Below are 14,031 nucleotides of genomic sequence, written 5' to 3' on the forward strand. Positions count from 1 at the left end.
AAAATGGAGGAGCTCGAGGCTCAGTTGGCCATAAAACTTGCAAAAGCCAAATTCGAGGTTGAGATGGCTAAAGCATATGCTGAGGCGATCGCGGCTGTTTATCGATCTGATGCCGAGGTCGCTCAAACTCGAACAAAAGAAATTTATGATGCTGCTCAGGCTCGAGCATTCTGTGTTGTCGAGCATGCCAAATGCCAGTCTCGAAGAGAGACTCTTGAGAGATTCATGCTCGTGGTTTTAACCTCGCTATTGAGATCGAGAATGCAAAAGAGCTAGAGGCTGAAGCTAAAGCGTTTCTTTCCTTCGGAGATGATGATTTTGGGAACGCGAGTGGTTCCGAGGGTGGAGAAGATGAAGATGAGGCTCCTGGGGAAGATTAGGCACTTAGAATTTTTTCTTGTTCGGATTTTTTGTGTAAGACCCTGAGTGGTCTTTGTAAATATTTTTGCATATATGAAAAATCTCTTTTCTTTCTGACTCGTCTCCTTTTTCTGTTTTGTGAAAACTCTGTTTTTCTTTTTGCCTTATGATAATTTTGATATACTTTATACCTTGTGAGAATTTTGACTCACTTCGTTGCCTTGCGAAAATTTTGTCGAAGTCAGATTAGTATAGTCTCTATAATCGAGTGAGTACTTGCTCGAACTCGGAGTAGAAAAAACCCTTAGGTTTCAGTTGAGTGAGGGTGGATTCTCGAACTAAAAAATGTAATGGCCCTTAGGCTCTTGAATTGGGCTGATATGGCCTCAAAAGAGTGGTTTTTTCCCTTTTCGTCTTAAAAGGTTTAATCGTATAAAAATTTGTTATGCCTTAGCACGAGATAAATCTATACCCATTAGGATTCAGTGTTATCGAGAACCTTTTACTTTGTTATGCCTTAGCATAAGCTTGTTCGAGAGTTCGAACAATTTGGTACCTCTTAAGGTTTTTGAGGGTTGATATTATCGAAATCCTTTGTAACTTTGTTGAGGGTAGACTTTTTAAACCGGTTTTATGAAAATATTTGAAGGCTTGTTTTATTACGGAATATGGACGTCTATAAACCGTGTTAGTTTGGACATAGCCTTTAACTCGAGATTTGTCCTTTGGGCTTGTGTCTCAATTACACTTCAAACTTGTTCGAAGCGTCAATCCCCGAATGGGATGACCGTGGCCCATAAAACGAGGGTTGCCTTTTTAAGGTCTTATAATCTTGAAGTTTAATAATTAGAACATGTCGATTTTTGGATGGCAGTCCCCGAGTACGGGGTTGATCGTTCGAGCTTTAGTTCCGATCGGCGCTTGAGCCAGTTTTCGCAATAGATCATAAATATGAAATTGTAAAGTAGAAATTTCACTAAGACATGGAACATCAGTCAAGGAAAAAATATTTCTTTCGATAGATCATTCATGCGTACATGTTTAGGTCTCGAGTAATCTACACGGACACGGTTCATTTGACCATTTGGCCCTTTACAAAATTTACCTATCGAGACCTTGTTGACACGAAGCATTTTCCTTGAAAAGGTAACATCCGAGGATGATGCCCCCCAGTATTCGAGGTTGATTGTAAAGAAGCCTCGGATACTGTTTAATTGCTCTAAGTTAGCACGAACAATGATTGTCTCGTTAAAAACCTTGCCGGAAAAACCCATTTGGGATAAAAACCGGTCGAAGGGAAAAATAGTACAACGCGTGCTTTCAGACCTAAGGACTTTGTTTTTGGAGGGAACTTCGATGCCTTAGATCGAACACCTGCAACAAGTTAGTATATAATACAAATGAAAAAGGAGAAGGTCATACCTTAACAATAATATCGTTTGAGGAGTGATATGTTCCAATTATTTGGCAATTGTTTGTCGTTCATCGTGCCAAGTTTATAAGATCCTTTTCCGACGATGTTGAGGACCTGATATGGTCCCTCCCAGTTTGGACCGATCTTTCCCTCGTTTGGGTCTCGAGTGTTGATGGTGATTTTTCTCAAGACTAAGTCCCCAATTTTGAAGTGTCGAAGATTGGCTCTTCGATTGTAATATCTCTCGATTCGCTGTTTCTGGGCGGCCATTTGAACAAGGGTGGCTTCCCATTTTTCATCTAGCAATTCGAGGCTTATATTCATAGCCTCGTGATTTGACTCCTCCGTTGTGTATCGAAACCTGACACTAGGTTCCCCGACTTCGTTCGGGATCAGAGCTTCGACGCCATATACTAAGGAGAATGGTGTTGCCCCCTACTATATTTTGACGTTGTTCGACTGTCACGACCCAAATTGATGGGCCGCGACGGGCACCCAGTACCTTACTTAACTGAGTACCAACGTAATATATCTTTCTTATTGTACTTCCATTGGCAAATGGGACAAATGGGCCGTCATGGGCTAACCAGAATAAATATAGAGGAATACTCAATATAGGACGACCCAACCTGATATAAAAACTTATACTTGTGATATACGGGCCTATAAAGACAACATAATTATTTCTAAACTCAAAACATAGGCCAGCAAGGCCATACAAGCATTCGTATACATGACATCTGTCTACAAGCCTCTAAGAGTACACACTTAACATAAAGGTCGGGGCAGGGCCCCGCCATACCAAATAATACGTGTCTAAATCATACTGACCAAACAAGCTACCCCGGAGCAAATGGAGTGCACCAACATCTTCCGCTGAGTTGATAGCCTACTTGGAGGACTCTTGACCTGTCTATCGGGACCTGCGGGCATGAAACACAGCGTCCCCAGGCAAAAGGGACATTAGTACGAATAATGTAGCGAGTATGTAAGGCACATAAATAAGTACATAAAATACATGGAAGAAATATAGAGTAAGTGACTCAACCTGTAAGTCTGGATAACTCTGTAAATCATGAGATAATTATAGTGTCATGCATATGCGTATGAATGTCGTGTCGTGCATAGGTACATGTGTTCATAACATCATCAAGCCTCTGAGGGCATCCCATCATATCATCTCAGCCACTGTGGGCAAAATCATCAACGTATACCAGTTGATCAGGTGGTGGTCCGTATATAATGTCGTAACCTTTTCCATATCCCATATACATATAAGTACATATATATATGCGTATATAACACCATTTGGTCATGGGTCAACGTACATGTATAAATGAATGAAATGTATGAAAATATGTTACTAAGCTCAATATACCTTCGGATAAACTTTATCAACTACGTATTTTTCTGGGACCCATGAACAGAAAATGTGATAATAAGATACATGGGAATTCGAGAACATTGGCACCTCTAATACTCTTATGAATAGAGTTATTTATGAAAGTTGTGCATTTGCTCGTTTCATTTATATCATATGGATCATGCCAAAAGAAAGGAGGGCTTAGCCTTAACATACCTGAACCGATTCTCTTGACAATCCCTTTAACACACGTTGATTGCAACAACACGTAACGACGGATCGAAGTAAGGGAAAATCCTATGACATTCTTGAGAAAGATTACACCGTACTCCCTTAGAATCGCAAAATCTCGTTGCTATTACACAGTATCATTTCGTATGAATTTCTTCACAATTTTAAGAACTTTCATTGCTATTTTAACATAAAGTCCCACATGAACTTCAAAATCTCCTCCAAAAATGGATTTTTGATATCAATTGAACACAATTGTAAAGATGACTAACATAGTCATTCTTTCCACGTTTTTGAGGGCTAAGTGCATAGTCCATGTGTCTTTCTAATCTAGTAGCCTAAGTCAAGAGTCATTAGACCCTTCTATACTTGCTGCCATGTGGGGGGAGGGGTTTTGTGCCTACCTACAATTATCCACAAATCTTTAATTACATGGTTAATCTTCCATTAAACCAATAATTAACCAATTACCCATATAATTAAGAATTATCTCAAATTACTTAAAATACTACTCCTTTTTAATACACTTTATACATCATATTATCATGGTCATAAGGTACCTTGTATGTCACTAGTCCATAAATACCGGGTATTATAGCTCGGACCGTATTTTATCCCAAATTGCCAAACTTCGACGAAATTCATTTTCTTCAATTTACCCTCTCTCCTTCATGAATTTATTCATCACTTGTTTGAAATAGCATAATACTTAAAATCCCAAAATAATCTCATTCCCGAGCTTATGTCGATTAACTTACGACGAAACATTAACGTATAAAAAAATGCGGGATGTAACATCTCATTTTCAAGCTCTCAATAATTTATTTATGGCGTACTTTCATGTACGAAAATATAGGGTGTAACATCATTCCCCCATTTGGAACATTCATCCTCGAATGTTGACTAATGTACTTATCATTCTCATAACCCATAGCTCTTGTGAATACTTTAGTACTCCTCTTGCCATCTAGGTAACTATTTTGTGAATAAGTCCAAAGGCCAGGTCATTCCCCCCTTTAGTCTTTCTCATACCACGACTTGTGGTCAAAATCTTTCCAATCTCGCAACTGTTGTTACCTTCTGTCATGCAGCCTATATGACTCTGACCTTGTAAGTGCGCCTATGCGACTCTTCTTTCCCTTTTTGCTCTAGCTTCTATCCAATCTCTAGGCCTCACTTTGCAAAAACATACAGAGCTTGATAAAATGTCCCTCTGGGCATTTGTAGGTATACTAAAGTTCTTTGCTTGGTACTTCGTTGAAATTACGAATATTGCTACATCTTGTTTTATAGACCCGGTTATCTATCCATATGATTTTACTGCATCTAGGTAGGTCATATTATACCATAACTATTATTTCAGTTTATCGTTGCTGAGGTCTGCTACCAAATTCTAGCTTACTCTTGTTGCTTATCCCATATGTATAAATCTAAGTCCTTTAATGCTTCCTCATTCATATTCATCTTAAGAATGACGACCTAATCTCAGCTTATACTTTGTGACTTTTGTCCATCCATTATGATTCACCTCAATATTGATCTACAATAGATTACTGATAACTTAAAACTTCTTACGTAATCACTAGGACTGAGGTCTCATCGGGGAACATCTGAAATGATTAGACTGATCCACCTGGGGGCGATACCATGCTTCCATAACCGTATTTCATATCATCCCAACGTGATTCATCCTTTGGGGGTTATTCTAATCCCGTACAACTCATGAAATCTCCCTTTTTTCTTCAAATCATAACTCATTCGAAGGCCCAAATATCATCCTTTATCTACCACAATTACACCCTTATTCTACTACCCTGACAACATTCCATCTCTTTTAAATGCCATTTGTCTTAGACTCCTTTGAGTCCATTCAGGCTACACTGAGCTTTGTATAACATAGAGAAACTATCAGCTCTTCTTATTTTCATGAGCTTAATCCTGAGGACTTATCCATTCTCGTCACCTTCTCACTCGCCCTTTCTTATCCTTACTCATGTCTTCCTAAAGCCTTGTCGCTTTACCATACTTTAGCTTGCGACCTACACATATCTATTTATATTACTTGCAACCTTCCTTCAACTTGCTTGCCCCATAGATTTCTTTATATTATTATGGAATATCAAGCGAGACATCACATCATCTCTAACTCATCTTTACTCTCTTAACTAGACCTCTCGATACCTAAAACCCACAGGCTGGAAAATATGCCACTGAAGTTGCCACTATCATTCCCGAATACTAAATCCCAATGCTTCTAGACTTTTGTCCAAAGTATCGACAATTCACAACCTTCTGCATTTGAGTATCTTGTACATTGTTCACCTTTATATTACCTTAAAAATCTTGCATCACATCTTCTATCTCTTTCATGACCTTCCTTCCACATAGATATAATTCACATCCACAACTTGAACTTCTATTATAATACTTGCACCTTTTTACATTATTCGATGAGAGCTTTATACTGACTTTTTGTGAGGTTGGCATTCTTCTAACTGGACCTCTGATATTAAGAGTGACTCTGCAGTGTTCTCAATCACTATGTCCATAATTTTCTGGGTTCAATAATCAAACTCCTGATTTACTTAGTTGATCTAACTCTTTAGTTTCCTCTTTCCTCTAATTAACCTTTATGTAGGCTTAAGCTATCTTCCGATTTGCAGCTCATGGTGTTAGTTATTACTATTAGCCTTTCATGGCACTATGGAATATCCATGATACAATCCTTTAGCAATACATTCCTTTGTTTATGACTCGGGCTCAATTCTTCCTTTTAACTTATACCGAAACCTTCTACGGCTGTATGGTTGTCAACATATATACTGCATGGATAATACTCCGAACCCTTAAGTGTTTTCATAACGTAACCAACTCTGGATCATTGATCGAATAATTCCTTTCTTTCTATCTTAGCTTTCTTTAAACATAAGCTATTACTTTTCCTGGTCTTTTTGCCCCTGTTGCATCTATACTTAGCTTATCTTAGTGCCCACATATATTGGAATTCCATAAAACTCATATGATCTTGAGTATCACTTCTGATTTTTCTTCCCGTTCATTAGCCACGGTAGGTGCCACTTTCTTTTGGAGTGCATACAATTTTTGTTGTGAGACTGCTTTTACATGACCATTTCTCCTTTGAGTTACTATGTTTAGGTTGAAGCCTTCTTCTTTATTTCCGCGGCTAGTCTTTCATTGTAGTACTTAGGGAGGACCCTCTGACTCTTGTAAAGCTGTTAGCTTATTACATTGTATACCCGATGGAATTTTTGATATTCTTCCTCGCCTCTAATTATCCATAGTTACTTACCTCCACACTCATATGCTCGTACATTTGCTTCTGAACTAAAGTTTTGACTGTCTTCCCAGTGGGACTCTCTTTTATTTTTGTAACACTCATACGGTACCTTTAACTACCCCAACTCATATCTGAATATCTTTCAAGTATTACAATATCATATCCGTGATACCGAATTCCCCACATTGGGGTTCACTATGTTTATCTCACACGATCTGTTGATTTGTTTGCAACCTCTTGTCTAGCCATAACTAGGCTCTTCCTGAATCAACTACTAACTACTCATTGGCCCATTCTCATATCAATATTCTGCGTAATCTTTCTTGGGCTATTTTCTTTGTCTTATCTTACCTCTCGCGCTGGCTTCTTATTTATCAATAACATCCCGGGCAGGAACCCTTACTCCCTTTCCTTAGCGTCGTGCTTGCATAATATTCTGGAATCATAGCATATCTGTAACATTTGAATAAGTGCAATCTCACCCCTTTCTCATTTTTATCGGATTCTTCCTTTATCATTCCATAGTTACTAGAACCACTTAATTCTGACATAATGTCATATCACTCCATATTCTCCTATTTAGGGAAGTACTAATATTTAGCACTACGACGATCTACCTATAGATGTTTTACCTCTTCATCATTATCGCCTTCTCATGTTATCGTCTTGTGGTAATCCTTCTGTACCAAGGATAACGAAATTCCTTACTCGCGAGGGTGGCACTTAGTGTAACTAGAACACATAGTCCCTTAAGCTTAACTTCGCTCACATTACTTGCTTTAAGGAAGCGTCTTTCTGAATGACCATTCTCTGAATTTCTCATGAATCTTCTTCTGTTGTCCATTATATTATCGTCGGAACGAAATCTGAAGTCATGATGCCAAGTGTTATCCAATCACTCAGTCCCTAATTCACATTTAGTTTATCTTGTTAACCAGCCCATACTGATTTCTATTATTCTGGGTCTAACTTTTCCTTCCGATAGTTGCGTTGGAGTCACGAACTTATTTCTCGAAGTGAGGCTATGACTTTATGGCCTATACTCTTTTGTTGTCTCAAGGCCTGTCACCTCTCGTCTTTTCCTTTACTTGACTATAGACTCTGTAATACTGTCATCTTTTTGACCTACCGTCGTCATCCATGTATCATATCTTACTCTTAATGCTTCATTAGCTCTTTTCTTATTTCATGCTAACATTTTTGTCTATCACTTTATTCTGAAAACTTCAACAAGATATCTTTTGCTTTTAGCTCCCCTTTGCTCCATCCATTGGCTCTTCGGATTGTCTAGCATTATCTCTCTACTAGGGACGGGAGCCATATTAAAATAATATTTATCCTTTCCACGCTTCCAGTGCCTATCTTTGTAGCACTTATATCTAGTTGTACTATTTTAGAGCGCACCATCTTGGTGTCTCACAAGGAGATCTATTAGCACATTTGCAATATCCCTCAGAATTGTCAACTAACGCAAACCATCTATCCATCATTTTGGGTTACTCTAACCCCAGCCGAATCCTGCTATCTTGCCCTTCTCTTAAAGCATATCCATTAGCTCTCATAGGGCATGACTAAGATAGGTGTGGCTAATTGTATTTATATCTGTTACTTTTAAAGGTAACTCAAAATGCTTATATCTCCCTTCCTGAATGGTAAATAATAATAATCTTTATTAACTAGGTACCTCGTACCCTTCTTTACCTTCCTTCTTTTACTTGCTGAAACTTGTGTCTAACTTCTGATTATGTGATTCCTTTTTACCGTAAGAGACTAAGAGTGGATAAGTATTCTTTCCTTAAAGCTCCTTATCAAGAACCTTACACCTTTTAGTACACGCATGATCTGCTGAAGACCTCACATTTACTCATCATAAGCATGATGCAAAATCGAGTTCCTCTAACTCAACACTTCCACAGCTATATCTCTCACCGACCGTCTTTTTGAATGTAGGCATCATTGTATTATGAATAAGATAGAATTTAGGAAATTGAGTTCTTACAACCAAGCTCTACCACACGATCTAGAGTAAGAAGAAAGAGTGACATTCTAAATGCCCTGTAGCTTTCTGCTTATAAGTGTGGTGCATGACACACCCATAAAGAAGACTCTACTAGACACGGCTTGTAGACTCCCTAGTACAGAACTGCTCTAATACCACTTTCTTCACGACCCAAACTGATGAGCCGCGACGAGCACCCATTACCTTACTTAACCGAGTACCAACATAACATATCTTGCTTATTGTATTTCCATTAGCAAATGGGCCAAACGGGCCATCATGGGATAACGAGAATAAATATAGAGGAATACTCAATATAGGACGACCCAACCTGATATAAAAACTTATACTTGTGATATACGAGCCTATAAGGACAACATAATCATTTCTAGACTCAAAACATAGGCCGGCAAGGCCATACAAGCATTCGTATACATGACATTTGTCTACAAGCCTCTAAGAGTACACACTTAACATAAAGGTCGAGACAGGGCCCCACCATACCAAACAATACACATCTAAATCATACTGACCAAACAAGCTACTCCGGAGCAAATAGAGCGTACCAATATCTTCCGCTGAGCTGATAGCCTACTTGGAGGACTCTCGACTTGTCTATCCGGACCTGCAGGCATGAAATGCAGCATCCCCAGGCAAAAGGGATGTCAGTACGAATAATGTACTAAGTATGTAAGGCACATAAATATGTACATAAAAGACATGGAAGAAATATAGAGTAAATGACTTAACCTGTAAGTCTGGGTAACTCTGTAAATCATGAAATACTTATAGTGTCATGCATATGCGTATGAATGTCATGTCGTGCATAGGTACATATGTTCATAACATCATCAAGCCTCTGAGGGCATCCCATCATATCAAATTTGCAAGGGCATCAGCTTCACTGTTCTGTTCTCGAGGTACATGTTATAGTGTCCATTCTTTATACCGGTGTAGGGTTAACTGCAGCTTGTCTAAGTACCTTTGCATTCGATCTTCTTGAACCTTGAAGGTCCCATTGACTTGGTTAACCACAAGTAGGGAGTCACACTTGGCCTCGATGACTTCTGTTCCCAAGCATTTAGCCAGCTCGAGACCTGCAATCATGGCCTCATACTCGGCCTCATTGTTCGTCAACTTAGGGGTTTTGATAGATTGCCCAATTGTATTGCCTGTGGGCGGCTTCAAAATGATTCCTAACCTGGACCCTTTCACATTTGAAGCACCATCTGTGAAAAGGGTCCACACCCTCGAAGATGTACCCATTCTTAACAAAAGTTCCTTTTTGACCTCGGGTACAAGGGCTGGCGTAAAGTCGGCCACGAAGTCTGCTAAAATTTGAGACTTGATGGACATTCGGGGTTGATATTCAATATCATACCCACTAATTTCGATGGCCCATTTAGGCAATCGGCTCGAGAGTTCGGGCCTGTGCATAACATTACGAAGAGGGTAAGTAGTCACCAAACTAATTGGGTGGCACTGAAAATATGGTTTTAATTTCCAAGAGGCGCTTATTAGAGCAAGTGCTAATTTTTTTAAGTGTGGGTACCGGGTCTCGGCTTCACCTAGAGTTCGACTAATATAGTAAATAGGAAATTGCGTACCTTGCTCTTCTCGAACTAGGACACCACTTAAGTAAAGCCGCTCGTCCGCTTTCAGAGTATGAAGCAATGGTGGGCTCGAAAGATACCGCTTTAACTCTTCCAATGCCTATTGGCATTCCGGGGTCCAAGCGAAACTGTTCTTCTTTTTGAGCAGTGAGAAGAACTTGTGACTTCGATCTGAAGACCTCGAGATGAACCGGCCTAAGGCGGCTATCCACCCTGTTAATCTCTGTATGGCCTTAACGTTGTCCACGAATGCAATGTCTTCGATCGCCTTTATTTTATCGGGGTTGATCTCCATTCCCTGATTTGACACCATAAAGCCGAGGAACTTGCCCGAACCGACCCCGAATGCACATTTCTCTGGATTGAGCTTCATGTTATATTTTCTCAATATGTTGAAAGTTTCCTGCAAATATGTCAAATGGTCCTCTGCGTGCATGGATTTAACAAGCATGTCATCAATATATACTTTTATTGATTTACCTATTTATTCTTCAAACATTCGATTCACTAGGCGCTGGTAAGAAGCACCAACATTTTTTAGCCCAAATGGCATTACATTATAATAGTAGGTGCCATACTTAGTGATGAAGGAAGTCTTTTCCTGATCCTCCAGGTTCATTTTAATTTGATTGTACCCGGAATAGGCGTTGAGAAAGCTAAGGATCTCGTGGTCGGCTATGGCATCGATCATGCGATCGATGTTCGGTAGAGGAAAAAAGTCTTTGGGATATGATTTGTTTAAATATTTATAATTTACGCACATTCTAAGTTTGTTCCCCTTCTTGGGGACTACAACTACGTTTGCTAACTATTCGGGATATTTTACTTCCGGATGGATCCTATTTTGAGAAGTTTAGTTACCTCGTCCTTGATAAATGCATGTTTTACCTCGGACTGGGGCCTTCTCTTTTGTTTTACCGGTCTGAACTTTGGGTCCAGGCTCAGTCGATGTGTTGTTATTTCTGGTGGGATCCTTGTCATATCTATATATGACCAAGCAAAATAATCCATGTTATTTAAAAGGAATTGAACGAGTTTTTTCCTGAGCTCGAGAGTTAACCTCGTGCCCAGGTATACTTTTCGATCGGGAAGGTGTTCGATCTGTATAAGTTGTTCAAGCTCCTCGACCGTTAACTTCGTTGTATCAGAATCATCGGGGGTTATAAAGGTTTGAGGTATCATATAATCTTCATCCTCGAAGAGTTCTTTCTCTTCCGATTGTGCCGAGGCCACTGCCTGTGGTTGTTATTTGACTTCTTGTTCTCCCTTTGACTCCGATCCCTTCGTTGACGAAAGCACCGATACTAGTACTACTTCGTCGATTGCAAACATCTCTTTGGTGGCGGGTTGTTCGCTGTACACCATTTGATTCCTTTCGATATTGGGAATTTCAATACTTGATAGAACGTCGAAGGTACTGCCCTTATGTTATGAATCCTAGGCCTTCCGAGCAGTGCGTTGTATCTCATATCACCTTCGATTATATGGAACTTTGTTTCCTAGATAGTTCCCCCCACGTTTACTGGCAACATGATTTCCCCTTTAGTGGTTTCACTTGCCATGTTGAAACCGTTGAGCACTCGAGCTGCAGGCACGATTTGATCCTGGAGACCGAGTTGCTCTACGACCCTCGAATGAATAATGTTTGTCGAGCTACCTTGATCAACCAACACACGTTTAACTTGAATTTTATTACATAATAATAGATATTGCTAGAGCATCGTTGTGAGGCTATTCGATCCCTTCTGCATCCTCATCGTTGAAAGATAAGGTATCCTCTAGTAAGTAGTCCTAGGTACGCTTCTCCCTTGTGATTGTCACTTTGGTGCATTTAAATATCGGGCTTTGAGGAATATTGACCCCACCAATGATCATATGAATCACGTGTTGCGGTTCTTCCTGTTTGTTTTTCCTATTTGCATCCCTGTCTCTGAAGTAATTTTTAGCTCGGTCACTCAAGAACTCTCGGAGATGATCGTCGTTGAACAAACGGGCTACCTCCTCCCTTAACTGTCTGCAATCTTCGGTTATGTGACCATGGGTTCCATGGTATTTTCACATTTGATTAGGGTTCCTTTGAGCTGTATCGGTTTGTAGGGGTCTAGGCCACCTAGTATCCTTGATTCATCCAATGGCTAATACAATACCTGATGTGTCGACGCTGAAGTTGTATTCTAATAACCATGGCGCTTGTTTAGGCTCTACATGTTTATCTAAGCCACTCTTACTCATGAACCTTCGGGAGTTTGACCTCGATCATTCCTTTGATCATTTTGAACGGGATAATGTCCCGGCCCGTTGTTTCTACGATCTGTGTTGTATGGCTGGTGCCGATTTCTATTTGATCGGGGCTCTCTGTCGTTGTCTTTTTGAATCCTGCCTTCGAATCTATTTGGGTAAACAGAATCGGAAGGAGCTCCTAACTGATCATCCTCGACTTAGATCTTTGACTGGGATCGATTATGTACATCGGTCCAGGTCACGGCTAGATATTCAATCAAATTCTGTTTAAGTTGTCGTAATACTATCGAACTTCGCTCGTTCAAACCTTGAGTGAAGGCTTGGACAACCCAATCATCGGTAACCGAGGGTAGGTCCATGCGTTCCATCTAAAATCGATATACGAATTCCCTTAGTATTTCATTGTCCTTTTGTTTCACTTTGAAGAGGTCTGACTTCCTAGTCGCGGTCTTTATAGCTCCTGCGTGTGCCTTTACGTACGAATCAGCAAGCATGGCGAAGGAATCGATGGAATTGGGCGGTAAATTGTGGTACCATATCATTGCCCCCTTCGATAAGTCTCTCCAAACTTTTTCAGCAGAACAGGTTTAATTTCATCATCTTCTAAGTCATTTCCTTTTATTGCGCATGTATAAGAAGTGACATGCTCATTAGGACTAGTGGTGCCATTGTACTAGCATGCAAAATTTCTTTGGAATGGTCTTTGGAGCCGCACTTGGTGGGAAAGGCTTCTATACGAACTCCTTCGAATCTAAACCCTTTAGAATCAGGGGTGTCCCTGGTATTTGATCAATCCGTAAGTTGTATGTTTCTACCTTTCTATCATTAGCCTCAATTTTTTTCTCCTGATTCGACCCATTTAGTGAGTTCCTCGAGCATCTTCATGATGGCCAGAATCCTCTGGTCCCGATCAAATAGTACAATCGGATAGGCCTGATTTTAACCGTATTCAATATTTTAAACCTACTTCAACAAAAAAAAAAAATAACTCTGCCGGGAAGACTTCTACATAAACTATAAGGTGAAGGGACCAACGTCCAAGATGATTGCCCATTTTATTGCAGTATTCTATTCCTCCGACAATTTGCATCCCTCCTTTGCCTGCAAGGTCACTCTACTTAAATGCATTTATTTAAAACTAGATTACTCATAATTTCAGCAGTTTCTTATGGACTATGAATATTTAACTGTTACTTGTAAATTAAAACACAACATACTTAAAACCTTAAGGATAAATGACTTATATATATGTGATGATTTAATTGCTTGAAATAATATTTTACATATTTAAAATCTATAAAAAGACTAGTCTATTAATCACAATAATATTTTTAAAAGTAGTCAGGAATAAATTGTTTGACTCCGTTAATAGTTGTGGTATATATAAGTTAGGAGTAAAAATTAAAATATTAGAGACAAAGAGTTGGAACCAAAATACTGACTTGAATTAAACCAAACAGGTCTGAAGAAGAAAATTAGATGAGAAGAAGACAGGAGTTGCTTATCATATAA

Source organism: Nicotiana sylvestris, chromosome 9, assembly GCF_000393655.2.
Source record: "Nicotiana sylvestris chromosome 9, ASM39365v2, whole genome shotgun sequence".
In the NCBI taxonomy this organism is placed as follows: Eukaryota; Viridiplantae; Streptophyta; class Magnoliopsida; order Solanales; family Solanaceae; genus Nicotiana; species Nicotiana sylvestris.